This window comes from Pongo abelii, chromosome X (genome assembly GCF_028885655.2).
Source record: "Pongo abelii isolate AG06213 chromosome X, NHGRI_mPonAbe1-v2.0_pri, whole genome shotgun sequence".
In the NCBI taxonomy this organism is placed as follows: Eukaryota; Metazoa; Chordata; class Mammalia; order Primates; family Hominidae; genus Pongo; species Pongo abelii.
In genome coordinates this window covers 16936014-16949430 of record NC_072008.2, presented here as the reverse complement: position 1 = coordinate 16949430, position 13417 = coordinate 16936014, and the positions used below count along the sequence as shown (strand labels likewise).

At 38.3% G+C, this 13417-nt stretch overlaps 1 pseudogene; it reads left to right on the top strand.

Annotated features, from left to right (window-relative positions):
- The first annotated feature begins 10039 nt into the window (after positions 1–10039).
- Positions 10040–10112, top strand: LOC112131073 (U4 spliceosomal RNA; annotated as a pseudogene).
- The last annotated feature ends 3305 nt before the right edge of the window (positions 10113–13417 follow it).

Sequence of the window (13417 nt, the reverse complement as noted above, 5' to 3'; positions counted from 1 at the left end):
CCAGCCTGGGTGACAGAGCAAGACCCTGTCTCAAAAAATAAAATAAAGTAAAAATAAAAATAAATGTATAGTTAAATGAACTAAAATTAAAATTTCATTTTTTCAGTCATTTTAGCCACATATCCACTTGTGGCTAGTGGCTGACGTGCTGGACAACACAGATATTGGACATGTCCATCATTGCAGAAAGTTCCATTGGATAGTGCTGCTCTACATTCATGAGAGGACCACGATGCCCCTGTTTTTTTCCTCAACCCAAGCAAGGATGTCCTAAAACATGTTATACCAAACGTCACTTGATTTGTGCGCCCTCCCGTGGCTAGAGGTGGAAACTGGTCTGCGTTTAGCTAATGAAGCCGCACATTTATAAAAGGGATAGCTTAGAAATCTTCAGTAATCTGACTACTAGAAAGAAAAGTGATATAAAATAGAATATGCATTTTGAATGCTCTAGAGACTACTAAGGAAAATCTGTTTGAGAAGGTTTGATCACGTAATCCTATTATTCCTATATCTCGGTATTTCCTGGACTACCTACCCTTGTAGGATAAAGACATTCTCTATTTAAACAAAGGATGGTACTATATGGCTGTTTAAAAGTGCGGAGAGACGGGCAGGATTATTCGATGAATGATCCCAGGCGCTCTCTCAGTGGCACCTGGCAACAAACAAGCTGGAACCTGTGGCTCCCCCTGTGGGGACTGGGAGGACTAGACTGAGACTCCACTTCCCACTGGATGAAGGAGACTCCTGTTTCTGGGTGCCGGGCACCTGGCCCTTCCGGGCACTCCCCCACACAGCTGGCACCAGAGCTTAGCCTGCCTGGAGCCTGAGCCCAAGAGTTTATGCCCGACCTACCACCCATGCAAGGCTGTTCTCACGCTTGCGCATTAGAAATGAAGAACCGTGGAGGCGGGGTGGGGCTTCCCGCGAAGCAGTCCCTGCCTGAGTTCTGCGGGTCCCCGAGCACCCTCGCCACAGGATGCACAAAACATGAGGGACCTGGGCGGCCGCTGACTCTTCTGCCTGGGATTTCAGCCTCACCAGTAACACCCCTGGTGCTGGGGAGGGGTGGGGCGGGGGGAGAGCTAAACCTCTTTGTACAGATTTTTTTCTGAAGACATTAATATATTAATATTTCCACACACACACAAAATCAGTAAACACAGAGAAATACAAAGAAAATAAAGATCACTCAAAATCCTGTCACCGAGATAAAATCACTAATACAGCTAAATATACGGTTGTACTACACATAATGACATTTCCCCCTACACTGGTTTACTTAGCTTTAAGAGATAGTCAGTGAGCAATGCACGTGGCCAAACAGCAGCTGCCTCCTGAGGTCTGGCACAGCTTCCGGGTCCCTCTCCCACGCAGGACATGCACAGTACAAGAATTGGGTTGAACTTGGTGCAGTTCTTCAACTCAGAACAGCTACCCCTTCAAATGGGCACCTACGTGTGTACACTGTGTTCGGTGCATTGTCCCTGTCTGGGAGCAAGTGCCAAGTCACATCCCTTCTCGTGCAGCTGCAACTCATCAATCAAGAGTTTCACAAAGAATGTTTTTGGAAACCAGGTACACACTGACCCGCTAACGTTCCACATTTATCTGAGCCCACTACATTCTGGGGCACAGAGACACATCGTGTTGGCTCTTCTTTTTTAAAAAATTAGCTTTATTGAGATGTAATCACATACTATACAATTCACCCAATTAAAGCATACAAGTGACTAGCTTTTAGTACATTCACAGTCTAATTACAGAACATTTTCATACCTCCTAAAAGAAAGCGGACAAATTAGCAATCACTCCTCATTTTCCCCCAAACCTACCAACGTTAGGTAATCACTAATCTATTTTGTGTATTTATGGGTTTATCTATTCTGGCCATTTCATATAAATGGAACCATACGGCCGGACGAGGTGGCTCACGCCTGTAATCCCAGTACTTTGGGAGGCCAAGGTGGGCGGATCACCTGAGGTCAGGAGTTCAAGACCATCCTGACCAGCATGGTGAAACTCTACTAAAAATACAAAAAAAAAAAAAAAAAAAATTAGCTGGGCGTGGTGGCACACGTCTGTAAAACCAGCTACACGGGAGGCTGAGGCAGTAGTATTGCTTAAACCCAGGAGGCGGAGGTTGCAGTGAGCCGAGATCGCGCCACTGCACTCCAGCCTGGGCGACAGAGTGAGACTCCGTCTCATAAATAAATAAATAAATAAAGGAACCATAAATTATGTTTTTTTGTGTGTCTGGCTTCTTTCATTTAGTATGATGTTTTCAAGGTTTATCCATGTTGTAACATGTATCAGGACTTCATTTCTTTTTATTGCCAAGTAATATTTCATTGTATAGACACAATGCATTTTATTTACCCATTTGTCAGTTGGTGGAATCCCATTAATATATGTGTATCCTTACACCAGTACCACACTGTCTTGATCACTGTAGCATGTAGTAAGTCTTGATCTAGGGAAGTGTGAGTCCTCCAGCTTTGTTCAAGATTGTTTTGGCTTTTCCAGATCCCTTGACTTTTCATATGAATTTGAGGATCAGCTTATCAATTTCTGCAAAGAATTTAACTGAGTTAGGGATTGCATTAAATCTGTAGATCACTTATACTGTTTTATAACCTGCTTGCTTTTCAGTTAAATATATTGTGGACATCTTTCCATTTCAGTAATTACAGAGTTCATCTTCTTTCTTATGTAATAATTCAACAAATATTTATTAAACAATTACAAGACACAAGGTGGTCTGGTTTCCTAGGTAGAAAGCTTCTTTTTTTCTGGGTGTACGTGTACCAAAAAGATTACTTACAGCTTTGCAAAATGAGGTAAATATAGATACAGCCTTTTAGCTAGACTAAGGTTTCTTGGTCTCAACATTATTGATATTTGGGGATTACTCTTTGTCGTGGGGGGCTGTCTTGTACATTGGAAGATGTTTAGCAGCATTCCTGGCCTCTACCCACTAGATGCCAGACGCATCCCCCTCTCCCAGTTATGACGACCAAAAATGTGTCCAGACATTGGCAAATGTCCCCTGGGAGGCAAAATTACCCCTGGTTGAGAACCACTGAGCTAGACCTTACATAATCATTTATGATGATTCCATAGTACATCCCATGAATAATCTACAATTTATGCAACTAATACCCTATAATTCCACGTTCCTGTTGCGCCCAATTTTTTACTATTTTTTATAAAACATTACTTTTAGAAAGTACAACATCAGCTCGTTGGGGTAAATAACTATATCATGTTAGATTTTTTTTTTACTATAAAAGTTCTACGTGAAAATTATTTTTTCAAACAATTTTGAAGCTAAAATTAAAAGGATTTATCTCTCAATCCTACTCCCCAGAAATAGTGTATGGTATGTTAGTTTTAAATTTTTACATTTATTCAGAAGTGAAGTGGTGAAAACCTTCTTTTAGTGCATTTTTATCATTACATGTGATAATTTTGTCTATTCACTGCACATTTTATCTGGAGCTCTCCAAGCCACATTTTTCGAGCTGCTGGTCTTGGCCCATTCGTGGAATCAAATTAGAAGGTCATGAGCAGCACTTTTTAAAATGAAATAGAACAAAACAGATCATATCAGAGTATATTATACATAACAAAAATAAGTACTATTTTTTGAAAAAAATGTTTCAGTATCAGATAGATAGATGAGATAGACATATAGATGAAAAATGTATGCGTAACTATAGGTTGCAGCCAAGAAAAATGTAAAAGCCACTGCTGTAAGCAATCTAAATATACATATTTAACATTCCTTTCTATAATGGTAGTAAAGTGGTGGATGGGGCAAGTCTCTTCTTTCTTGACTAGAGAAGAATAATTAATATAACATAAGCAAAAATATTTAGTGTTAACAGTTACCCCCAGAAAAACAACACCTATTTAATGTAAATTTAAGTTACCCCTAGAACAACAAAATACTATTTAATGTAAATTTAAGGTCCATCAACTCAAATTACCCTGACTCCTTAGGAATTAAATGATAACATATGGGCTGGTGCAATGGCTTACGCCTGTAACCCCAGCACTTTGGGAGGCTGAGGCGGGCGGATCATGAGGTCAGGACATCGAGACCATCCTGGCTAACACAGTGAAACTCTGTCTCTACTAACAATACAAAAAAATTAGCAGGGTGTGGTGGCACGCACCTGTAGTCTCAGCTACTCGGGAGGCTGAGGCAGGAGAATCGCTTGAACCTGGGAGGCGGAGGTTGCAGTGAGCTGAGATCGTGCCACTGCACTCCAGCCTGGGCTACAGAGTGAGACTCAGTCTCAAAAAAGCAAAACAAAAAAAAAAACACCAGGCATAGTGGCAGGCGCCTATAGTTCCAGCTACTTGGGAGGCTGAGGCAGGAGAATCACTTGAACCCGGGAAGCCTGGGCAACAGAATGAGACTCCGTCTCACAAAAAAATAAAATAAAATAAAATAAATGATTCAATAGGAATCATCCACAGCGCATTTATACATTTACAACTTAAATAACATTATGATATACATTATGATGGTTGCTGATTTTTTTAAATCTAGTTCTCTAATACCTCATCCTTCACTCAGTTTGACTCATTAAACATGACCAAACACTTATGACTGCCAGTAGGGAGAATGGGACACGGTAGCTTATATAAATGTTGTACTTCCCTTCAGCAAGGAGAAGTTAGAATGGCAGAGTTCATATGGCCATGATGCTCTTGAATGTCTTTTAATTTAATGCCAGGATGAAACAATAAAGTCCATGTGACCAATTTACACTACTATATAAATCTTTATGTTCATTTAAGACTAAATTACTGTGATATTTGGCTACACGGCATGGTTAACAAAGGATTTCACTAAAATCATAGAATAATTAAGATTTCCCGGCCGGGTGCAGTGGCTCACTCCTGTGATCCCCACATGGGAGGATCCCAGATGGGAGGATAGCTTAAACCCAGGAGTTTGAGACCAGCCTGGAATATAGAGAGACCATGTCTTTACAAAACATGCAAAAAATTAGCCAGACGTGGTGGCATTTACCTATAGTCCAGAGAGGATTGCTTGTGTCCCAGAGGTCAAGTCTACAATGAGCTGTGGTCACATCATTGCATTCCAGCCTGGGTGACAGAGAGAGACTTTATATCAAAAAAAAAAAAAAAGAGAGAGAAAAGAAAAAAAAAAAAAGAAAGGATTTCCCCCCAAAATTTGAATATTTACTCTAACTTGAAATGATCATATTTTCAAGGTCGCTGAAGCTAAATTATAGATGAATACACAAAATGACCTTCAAACTAAGCAACAGAAAACATTTGCTAGACCTGAGAAACACGTTTTCCCCCAAAGTTTTATTTAAAAGATCACCAAAAAGACTTGATAAAGAAAACTTTTGAATCCTCTGTGTGAGCCTATTCTTTGCCGGAACACCCACAGCCAAGTGATGCCAGCTTGGCTGATCTATCAATGCAATCATTGAAAGCCACATGGCAGAGAGAGGGAAAAATAATAAAGTGAACCCTTTTGGAAATGTAAGGGAATAAAAAAACAATTTATCTCTACTTATAAATACAGGATTTCATTCTGAGATCTAGTCCAACTCCTCACTTCAGAGATGAGGAAAATGAGTCTTAGAGAAGATAAGGCTTTTTAAATTAATAGACTATTTTTGTGAGCAGTTTTAGGTTTATAGAATAATTGAGCTGAAAGTACAGTTCCCATTAATAGTTTCCCATGTTAATCTCTATTACTTTAATTTCACACTTGTTAATCTTGCATTAATATGGCACATTTGTTATAATTGATCTGCCAATATAGATGCATTATTATTAACCAAAGTCCATAGTTTACATTAGGGTTCAGTCTTTGTGTTGTACATTATATGGCTTTTGACAAAGATACAATGACATGTATCCACCATTACAGTACCATACAGAATAGTTTCACTGTCCTAAAAATCCCATCTATTCATCCCTCCCTCCCCGCTCCTGAATCTCTGGCAAGCACTGATCTTTTTACTGTTCCATAGATTTTAGCCATTTTAATATATGTGTAATGGTATCTTCTTGTTTTAATTTGCAATTCTGTAATGGCGTATGATGTGGAGCATCTTTTCATATGCTTATTTGCCATCTGTAGATCTTCTTTGGTGAGGTGTCTGTTCAGATCTTTTGTGTTTTTAAATTGAGCTGTTTGTTTTCTTAAGGTTGTGTTTAAGAATTGCTTATGTTTTGGATACCAGTCGTTATCAGATAAATGTTTTGCAAAAATTTTCTCTATGGCTTATCTTTTTGTTCTCTTAACAATGTCTTTTGCAGAGCAGTTTTAAGTTTTCATAGAGTTCAATTTATCAATTTTTCTTTTTGGTAGATCATACTTTGGGTGTTGTGTCTAAGCAGTGATCACCAATCCCAAAGTCATCTAGATTTTCTCTTATACTATCTTTTAGGAGTTTTGTAGTTTTGCATTTTACATTTAGGTCTCTGATCCATTTTGAGTTAATTTTTGTGAAAGGTGTAAGGCCTATATCTGGCTTCAATTTTTTTTTTTTTTTTGCATGTGGATGTCCAGTTATTCCAGCACCATTTGTTAAAAGGATTATCCTTTGTCCATTAATTGCCTTTGCTCCTTTGTCAAAGAGAGGTAAGACTTTTTAGCAACACCTCGAGGTGTTATTTTCGTATCAGTTCTTTTTGCTGATAAACTGACTACCGCTCAGTGTTTAAGGGAATTGTCTCTGGAGTCAGACGATCTGTTTTTTTATCTAAACATTTTCAATTGCAATCTGTGAGATCGTGGGCAAGTTACTTAACCTCTCTCGGCCTCAGTATACTCAACTGTACAATGGGTTTGATGATAATAACATGATTAATAATAATTGTAAATAACATGATTAACAATAATTGTAAGGTTATCAGGAGACAGATTAGATAATACAGGTAAAATATCTCGCACACAGTATGCCCCCAAAAAGTGTTGAGTAAGGGCTGCTACTATTGGAGTATTCCAAATTTAACTTGCTTTCTGCCTTGGGGCTCACTATTGAAATATACCAGACAAAAATACATACACATCTTTCTTCATTCTCTAAACACCCTTCTAATTTTTATAAAATTATGTACCATTTAAGTAGGTTTTTTTCCAAAATCACTTTCTCTGCAAACTCATCTGTGGTGGCAGCAGCCAGATCCGTAGTTGCTCAGTGGTCATTGATGGAGGAAGGGGCACAAGGAAACTTCTGGGTGTGATTGAAATGTTCTGTTTTTTTGTTTGTTTGTTTTTAATTGTAGTTGTGGTTTCATGGGTGTTTACATCTGTCAAAACCCGTTGAATTGTATACTTTATATGGGTGCAGTGTATTGTACATACATTATACCTCCATATAGCTAAGACACACACAAGCAGGAAATGTAAATACTATCTGAATATTGACATCAAGGAATTATTGTTAGTTTTTTACATATGAGTGGGTATTGTAGTTATTTTGAATTTTTTGAAAAGTCTTTATCTTTTAGAGATGCATAGAGAAATACTTGCATATGAAATAGTGTGATATGTAATATTTGCATCAAAATAATAAGAGATGGGAAGGGTGATTGGGGAGAGAGATGAAACACATTCGACTATGAGCTGATAACTATTGCAGCTGGATGGTATGTACATAGATAGTTCATTCCACTATTCTGTTTTCTTTTGTGTGTTTAAAATTGTCTATAATTTTAAAGCTTTTTAAAGAACCACTCCACACATACAGGAACTGTTGCCTTTCTTTCAGTTGATAAATGGAACAGTACTGAAAGCATCATTAAGGTTTTTTTATTTTTTTCTACACACCATTTATTTTTTATTTATTTTATTTTTTTATTATACTTTAAGTTCTAGGGTACATGTGCACAACATGCAGGTTTGTTACATATGTATACATGTGTCATGTTGGTTTGCTGCACCCATCAACTCGTCATTTACATTAGGTATTTCTCATAACACTATCCCTCCCCCAGCCCACCACCCCCCAACAGGCCCTGGTATATGATGTTCCCCTCCCTGTGTCCATGTGTTCTCATTGTTCAATTCCCACCTATGAGTGAGAACATGCGGTCTGCACACCATTTATACTTTTTAATTACAATTTTTGAGATAATTGTAGATTCACATACAGTTGTAAGAAATAATATAGAGAGATCCCCTGTACACTTTGCCCAGTTTCCCACAAAGGTAACATCTTGCAAAAGAATAGTATAAGATCTCAACCAGGATAGCCAACCCCTCATCTGATTTAGATTCTCCCAGTTTTACTTGTCCGTGTGTGTGTGTGTGTGTGTGTGTGTGTGTGTGTAAAGTACTATATAATTTTATCACCCAAAATTGTAGGTTCGTGTATCTACCACCAAAGTCAAGATACTGAACAGTTCCAATACTACACAAGCACAAGGATTCTTCATTTTGCCCTTTTATAACCATACTTACCTTCCTATACACCACCCCCCATCCCTATCCCCTGGCACAACTAATCTGTCCTGATTTTTATTTCAAAAATGTAATATGAGTGGAATTATATAGTATGTAACCTTTTGATATTGGCTTTTTTCACTCAGCCTAATTCCCTGGAGCTTCATCCAAGTGATTGTTTGTATCAATAGTTTCTTCCTTTTTATTGGTACATTGATGATATGTATGTACCACGGTTTGTTTAACCATTCACTAGTTGAAGGACATCTGGGCTGATTTCAGTTTTTAGCTATTACAAATAAAGCTGCTGTGAACATTCACAGATGCATTTTCACCTAACATTTTGTTTTCTACTAGTATAATAATTTTCCCCTCTATCGATTAATTTCAGATGAGTAGTAAGTTTGCAAACTTTCTGAATAAAATCTGTTGGCTTAATAGATCTGTACATTTGAAGCATGTATAATTTCCCTTTAGAGATTGTAAAGTATTTTTTCAACAATATAATTAATGTCTCTGATTTTTCTTCTAACCTATTTTGAAAAGCAATTCTCAATAGGCATTTGTAAGTGACCTTACAATTATAGACCTTTTGATGGCTATAATAGCTTTACATCAGTGCCAGTTTTCTCTTTGTAATAATCAAACTAAACAATCTTGCCGTACCTGCTGTACCTCATAAATATGTATCAGAAGGCAAATTTTCCGACTGATATATCCATATGCCGTCACTGAGGGCCAGAGAACATGTTACAGATTTGAAATTTGTGCCCTTAGGTCTTTCAGTATAGTACAATAATGAAGTAATTTACATTCAGCCACAGTTATATTGCAAATTTCCAATTTACTAGGGAATTCTATTTTCAAAAACCATTACTGATCCTCTTAAAAGTGAAGCACGGTTTTGTTGTGGTTATTTGCCTGCCTTCTCTTAGTCCTAAGCTAACCCCCTTTCACTTTGTTTGTGATGCTAGGGCTGGCACTGCAATCTGCTTTTCCCAAACTCCCTTGCTGGTTGCCTTCCTGTTAGGTTCTGTCAATGGAAGGTTCTGATGGGAGATTGGAAGGGGTGAGAAGGGTCTTCTTGCTGCCAACTCCTATCAACAGCCTCCCAACACACATGGCTCTGGCCTCCACTTTCTTTCAGCCTTCCCAGAACCACCATACCACACAGCTGCCAGCACCAACCAGCCACACCTTCGTTGGTGATCTGAGTCTCAGCCGAGTACTACTCTTCTCAGTTGTCGGAGTAATGACTGTGGGGAGTGCCAGCCAGCAGGTGAGGTAGCTGGTATGTACCCAATTATCTGTATTGAATCAGCTCTATGTGAAATACTTAGCATAGCTTTTGCTTTCCAGAGTGTTGTATCTTTCTTATACAATTGCAAGCACAATTTTTTAGTATTGTGTCTGTGTCCTCTCCAGCTACAAATGTCACGTTCCTTATTCAGGATAATCTGTGGTTAAATTCAGGACTTGGAGAGAGAAGGAGGTAGGTTTACGCAAATATCAGATTTCTTTGATGGTAGGCAACAAATGGACACAGGCTAACTTAAGGAAAAAGGAAATCTATAAAAGCTACGTAGGAGCTTTGCACAGTGGCAGTATCGTAGCCAATGAGGTTTATCTGAGGCGCGATTATTGCTCATTGAAAAACTACGTAAGAGCTCACAGAATCAAAGGAGCCAACTTGGAAAGGGGAGGAACCAGAGCCATTCCAGAGATCCAGGAAGCAGGAATCAATGCACTTGCACCTCCAGGTGTTTCACCAGCATGAATCTATAGAACTCACATTCCAAGAAGGGTGTTGCCCACTGGGGTCGGGTGCCCTACCTTTTAGCTGGTAGAGAGTGGGACATCCTGATGGACAGTCCTCCCAAACTGTAACTGATTAAGGAAGAGTAGTTCACTCAAAAGGAATCAAGCATGCTGTTTCCTGGAAAAGGAAAAATGGATGGTGGCCAGAAATTACAACAAACGTACACTATAATGAATTTCAGAAGAGGTCTTCAGTGGTAAATAAGAATGCATTGTATATGAAAACTTTGAATAAAAGAACATTGTGCTTGGAGTGAAACACTCAGGGCTATGTGTCTACAAGAAGATTCTACAGTTAGGAGAACTAAGCTTTAGTGATCTATTCTACAGAATGGTGACTATAATAAATATTAATGTGTTATATATTTCAAAATTGCTGAGCGTATATTTTAAGAGTTTTCACCACAAAAAATGTTAACTATGAGAGGTGATGAATTTGTTAATTAGCTTGATTTAATCATCTCACAATGTAAACATATATCAAAACATCACATTGTACCCCATAAATTTATACTACTGTGATGTCCATTAAAAATAAAATTAAAAAAAGAAGGTTTACATGCGAAGCTTTCTCATTGCTGCTTATGGATTGGGACAAGCCTAAGAGGAGTTTCTTGTTCATTATTTTTCGTTTGACAAATATTTATTTACCACGCCCCAGTGATTCTAAGTCTAAGCCTCAGTAATTCTGGTCTAGGTCATTTCCTTTATTCACTGTCCCCAGTGCAGAGCTCAAGTGGCTTAGCCTCAACAGCTAGCAACAGGGTATGCTGGTCTTTTAGAAATCTAGAGGGACACCCCACAAAGGTTACATATTAACACATTTGTAAGTATAAAACAGTTACTTCACTTTTCCTAATAAAATATCACAATAGTCAATGCAAACAAAGTACGAGTTCAAAGAACAGTGTATTTTCTATTAAAATAATTTTCCTTCAACTCCCTCTCACACAATTGCATTAAACAATATTTTAAAAGACATTTCTTAGAATTTTATCACATTAAGACAACTCTTCATTTGTATTACTCCTCTGACATTTTTTTTCTAAAATGCATGCGTTTTTTCTATTTATATGAGCAGTATGCATCCAGTGGAAAAAATTTTAAAATAGGGCAATATATGAAGAATAAAATAACAATATACTAGTATCAAGAGACAACGGCTATTAATATTTTAGAGTATTTTCTTCTGCTCCTAATGATGACTGGATGAATTTGGCCAGAAACAAAATTGGTATTCCTTATGCTCCTCTTTTGCTTGTATAATTTTCAGATCTTTCTGTAACAAGCTTTGTTTTTGTAATAAGAAAAACAAACAATAAAGGAGAGTATAAAAGAGCAGGGTCTCTGTATGTCTTGTTCATCCAGCTAGCTGCAGTTTCCAGAACACTGCTTGGCTCACAGTAGGTACTTCAAAAATTTTTTTGAATGGCTAAAACTTTTTTGCCCCCAACCTAGTGAACCATAGCTGCTAATGAACATGGAATCACTCTGCAGGTATGTCTGGGTATTATGTCTCTGATTCCTTTTAGTAAATAGTTTATTCTATCCATAGGATCACTTTCGCTGTCTTAATATAAGACTGATTAAATTCAAATTCCAACTCCAACACTCACTAGCTATGTCACCTTGGCAAGAAACGTCACCACTCTGGCTCAGCTTCCTCATCTGGTAAGCACTGGTCCAGGTGCTGAGGGCACAACAAAACAAGAATCCTACCCTCTAATCTACATTCTAGTGTGCAAGAAAAAGCCTGTGGACAAACATCTGTCAGATGGCGATAAGCGATAAGCGCTGTGAAAAAACAGAAAATAGAGTAAAGGGGATAGGAGGTGATTACCTGTGGGGGTGGATGAGGGCGTGTTGCTATTTTATAAAGGGTAGTCAGGAACAGCTAAAGGTTTAAAAACTAGGCCCAGCACGGTGGCTCATGCCTGCAATCTCAGCACTTTGAGAGGCCAAGGTGGGCAGATCCTTGAGCTCAGGAGTTCGAGACCAGCCTGGGCAACACGGTGAAACCCTGTCTCTACTAAAAACAAAACAAAACAAAATCTGGGAATGGTGGCCTGTGTCTGTGGTCCCAGCTACTTGGGAGGCTGAGATGTGAGGTTTGCCTGAGCCCAGGAGGTTGAGGCTGCAGTGAGCTGTGATCGTGCCACTGCACTCCAGCCTGGGTGACAGAATGAGAGCCTCTCTCAAAAAAAAAAAAAAAAAAAAAAAAGAAATAGAAATTTAAAAATCATAGTGTAGTGTTTTTCAAACTTCAAGTTGTGACTAAGCGCAATCATGAAGTCCATTTAGAATTTGCATTTTCGAAAAAATGAAATAAAATTCATCCCTTCCTTGTGTGGGTGCACCTGTTTGTGCCTTACTCTATTAGCTGAGCACGGGAGAGACAAAAAGAACCCCAGAAAAGTGCCAGAAAAGATTAGGACCAGAGCTAAGAGGTTGGGGAGAAAGGCAAAACAAACCCAACAGTTAAGCAATCCAAGAGAGAAAACACATCACTTTTTTTAACGCAAAAAAAGTAGTACGGAAAAAAGGCCAAAAAATTAAATAGAATTGACAGATTCAATCTAACAACAACAGAAATGCAAAACTAATGAAATATGCTGTACATGATACTTTCCGATTAAATGCATGATAGTGTGTGAATATTCTCAGAAATTCCCAAAATATTTGTTCCATATTTCCTTCTCTGACCCTCACTGAGGTAAACAGTATCAAGATTTTAAAGCCAAGTCGTCTGGGAAGATTTCTTTTCTTTCAGTCCTTTAAACATTTCTTTTAATAGGTTTTGGAAATCATGTCTACTTGTCAGAAATGAGTACACTGTATTAAAGGGATACAAATCATCTCCCAAGCCGCCTCTTGCTTTGCACACGAGGTTCTCTTTGAAGCAGAGCCATAAGGTACAATTATTCTAGAACAAGGTGGGCAAACTACAGTCCTCCGACTAAATCTAACCTACCACGTTTTTGTATGACCCGCGAGCTGAGAATGGTTTTTCCGTTTTCAAGTGGTAGAAAAAAAAAATCAAAAGATTTTGTGACCCGTGAAAACGATTTTAGTGTCTGTAGTTTTATTGGAACACAGCCAAATGCATCCATATTTTCCATGGCTGCTTTGCGCTGCAACGCGACAGAG